General features: G+C 34.7%; 1 protein-coding gene across 1 annotated transcript in view; it reads right to left on the bottom strand.

Moving 5' to 3' along the window:
- The window catches only part of LOC119605823, a 24,143-nt gene extending 20,969 nt beyond the window's left edge, over nucleotides 1-3,174 (bottom strand). The window contains exon 1 of the mRNA XM_037959140.1: nucleotides 2,979-3,174. The gene's annotated coding sequence lies outside the window, so the exon portion shown is untranslated. The remainder of the gene's footprint in view (nucleotides 1-2,978) is intronic.
- Nucleotides 3,175-4,122: the final 948 nt, after the last annotated feature.

Here is a 4,122-nt window from a genome sequence, read left to right as displayed (position 1 = left end):
TCTAATCTAATTGTGGGAAATTTGTGTTAATTGTTCTAAACGTACTAGTCACGTGACTAGAAAAAAACGTTTATTTTTTTTTAAATATTCTAAACTGTAAAAAGTTAATCTATGAATTTTAATTTGATAAAAAGTGTAATACATATTTTAATTTGAAATGAAGTCTCTTGCTCTTTTGTGACCTACATACTATATTCGAATATCTGAAATGGAATATGTTAGCTTAGGTTAGTTCAGTTACAGGCCCTTTTCTGTCTAAAACACACTCACGTTAAAACTAAGCAAAGGAAGTAAACCAAATTCACCGAAAATATTCATTATTATCCTAAGTAGTTTGATATTGAAAATCAGCAATATCGGTTCTCAACGTAAAAATTTCAGACTACCTAGAAAAAATTCACTTTTTTTCCTAATTCACGAGTAGTTTTCTCAAAAACTACTGTAACATGTCACTTTTTTCGCACAAGGATCAATTATGTACAAAATCAAATCAAACGATCCAAAATTTCGCATAGCCCCCATACAAAGTAGTTTGAATTTATTGTTAATAACTTCGTCAAAAATATTGATATCACCAACAACTTTTGCAGATGTGTTTATGATATAATCGGTCCATAATTGGTCATAGCTCCCATATAAGGTCCACTTCTGAGAAACCACTTAAATGCACATAACTAATAAAGATATTGAAATAATATTCGACTTAAATAGGGTTTTATATATACATACACGACTCTAATAATTTTTTTCGGATCGGTCCATAATTGGTCATAGCTCCCATATAAGGTCCACTTCCGATAACAATGTAAACGCACAGAGAGAATTATATATAACACATCCTTGATATAGTAGAGATCAAGAACAAGGATTGTCCAACAGAGTGGAAATGCAGAGCATTTCGAACTCGACCACCTGAGTTTCGATGTTACCTTGATGAAAGACCGCCCCTTAGTGTTATTGCAATACCAGGGAAAGGTGGTGCTACCATTACCTCTCTTCAGCTATAAACTAGGGAATTTCGTAGTTTGTTTTGTCCCGGTTATTGATGAGGTCCCTTCCGAGTGCTCAAGGTGGCTGTGGTTTAAACCCAAACTCGCGAAAAGAGAATGTTGGTTATAAGACCTATACATGGTAAAGTCTATAGTTCGGGATAAGTTCGGTACTGTTGCCGAGACAATAAATACTCCACAGAGGAGTGACTGTGGGTCTAAACCATGGAAATGAGTAGCTTGTAAACGCAACTAATGTTTTTGCATCTCAAAAGGGGCAGCAATGGTTAGAGACTAGACAGCTCGATATTAATAACTACCCCTTCCACCTGGATGGACATCTTTCTCCCACATTGGGCGGACTGTCAGAAGAAATATACTGATTGTTTCTCTTGTCATTGAGATATGGCAATTAGTAGAGTAGTCCGGCTGAATCCTTAAGATTCCGGCACCGGTTAAAAGACCTATCTATATACGGTTAAGTCTATAGTTCGGGATAAGTTCGGTACAGTTGCCGAGACAATAGATACTCCACAGAGGAGTGACTGTGGGTCTAAGCCATGGAAATGAGTAGGTTGTAAACGCAAATGATGAGACTAGACAGCCCGAGTACTTGAGCAAATTGCTTATACATGGATCGGTAGAACTATGTACAAGCCACCGGAGTGTATGAAGCACAAAGAGGCGGTAGGGAGTCGTCTAATAAGCTCACCCTGTGGTTGTAAAAGTACCAGGAAAGGACTTCCACTTACTCCCTACATGCAGACATACATATATGGGTTTCGAAAGTTGCTTGAAATGAAATCATTTCATAATCAGACAGTCTGATGAAAGCACTTCGCTAAAAATTTAACTACATTCTAATGAAACTTCTACGCATTGATACCGTTTAAAACTGTTAATCGGTAATCCCTAACCATTAAATCTTATGAATCAACAAGTTAATAATATGTTCTTTACTCAACTTGTTGATTTACATTACTTTTGACTCATTAAACATCTAGTAGACTACTTTCACCCAATCACATCTCCCAACATTTGCTATAAATAAATTTATGTACATAAATAATAATAATAAAAAAAGAATCTCAAAAAATCAGATAAAATCAGAAAACTTTGTTGTATAAACAACAGATTAATTGACAGAGTTGATTGTCACACATTTGTATTTGTTGGATTTCTATACGCCAGTTTAAGAGTGAGTGAGGGAGTGAATGTGAATGTTTTGTTTCAATTGTATTGACCCCTGCACTTAAATCTGATCGCATACAAGGCTGTTTAGGGGTCTTTACTTTGCGTATAAAATACACACAATTGACGGACTGATTGACTGACTGCTGGCTAATAATAATAATGTTTGTTCGTATAGTTTATATATGCACGACACAACTCAAACACACAACAGAAAAACACTTGTCATCAACATCATTATCATAGTTTAGACAAATTAATTTCAATTAAAATCCCCAGCAGATGTGGACGAAATAAGAAAATAATAAAAAAAAAAAATAAGTGACCACAAAAAAGAAACACTAACGACGTAAATAACAATAATAATAAGAGTGAAAAAAAAATATAAAAAAAAAATAAATTGAAATTACTGAAAATAGAATATTCCAGCACCTAAAACAAAAAAAAAAAAAAAATAATTCAGAAAAAAACTTTTCTCAGATTTTCCAAATCCCTCCGGCTCTGACAAGTTCAGTTTAACTATATTAAGCAGAAGATGTATTCACATTTATTCCGATTTAAATTGAGTTTTGTACAACAATCATCAATTACAAGCAATTTATAATGGGCTTTCTTTAATTTATCTTGATTTTAAATTGCATCTGAATAAGAATTTCTTTCTTATATTTTTGTACAAAATTTTCTTTCCTCTTTTTGGATTTTATTATTATTTATTTTTTCCAAACGTTTTTTTATTCTTCAGTTGTTGTTTTGTACACTCTTCAATACACTTGATTCTTTTCAATTTAGTTTATTTACCGATTTTTTTAAATTGTTCTTTTTTTTTCAATTTTTTATTATAAATTTTTTAGTTTTTATGTTTTAGTTATTGTTATTTTTATATTTTCTTGTTTGCCGTTTTTCACAACCGCTCTCGTTGAATTCCCGTTTCGTACTGAGGAATTGTTGCAAACTCCTGTCCAGTAATTGTTGTATGTCGGTGGTGATGATAATGACGACGATGATGATGTTGTCTTTGGTATGTCTGTTTATGCTTTATTTGTTTGTGCTTGTTTTAGTTTGTAACATTTGCCTCATCGTTTTTTGTGGTGGTAGTTAGTAATCGTCGTCGTCGTCGTTGCCGTTTTCATCGTACTTACTTATGTATACATCATAGTGGTTTTACAGGTGTGTTAACAACTTAAGCAGATGTGAGAAACTATAGATTTCGACCGATTTGGAAAAGGTTCCCCCACGTCAGACTGGTCACAGTACGAGTGCAATACTAAGAACTACCGCTTCCACCTGATAGACAGACGTCTGTATCTCACATTGGGAGGACCGATTTTGCAAATGGTCCCCAATGTCAGACGGGTCACAGTACTAGTGCGATACTTAAAACTTCTCCTTCCATCTGATGGACATCTGTCATCTACAGTAGGCGGACTATCAGTTTTTGATCCGAAATGTACAAATTTCATGTCCATTTGCCAAAATACTATTGAAAAGTAACAAGAGCCAAGAACGAAGGTCCATCTTTAGACGAAATTAAATCGGAAATCAATCGTCTATTCTAAATTGGGCGGCTTGATGATCTGTTTGCTCTTAATGGGACGTTAGTTTATTGTCCTATCAGTAGGCCGAAAATGCAAACATCCTCTCAATGATGTCCGATGAAAAGGAATGTCCCTCGTATCCGCTTCAAGGCTCAATAATCTTGGGAGACCTTGTTCCCTAGGTAGAGATCTCAAACTGTGGTGAATCAAATATTACTAGTGCCGAGGTTAGTCAATTGGTATCAGGGTTACCTAATACCAGAACTATTGGAGCAACAAAAACCGCATGGAAACTAGTTTAAACTTTTTGAGTAAATGGAGTATTTCCTGTGGACTCAGTGTAAACACTGTTTTATAGAGTTATAGTATGGTGGCAAGCAATGGAGAGTACTTCACACTGTGCAACC

This window comes from Lucilia sericata, unplaced genomic scaffold (genome assembly GCF_015586225.1).
Source record: "Lucilia sericata isolate MDLA Ls3-8-SP2 unplaced genomic scaffold, ASM1558622v1 Contig000524F_arrow, whole genome shotgun sequence".
Classification (NCBI taxonomy): Eukaryota; Metazoa; Arthropoda; class Insecta; order Diptera; family Calliphoridae; genus Lucilia; species Lucilia sericata.
Note: the sequence above shows the minus strand (reverse complement) of the source record. Positions and strands in the feature narration are given on the sequence as shown.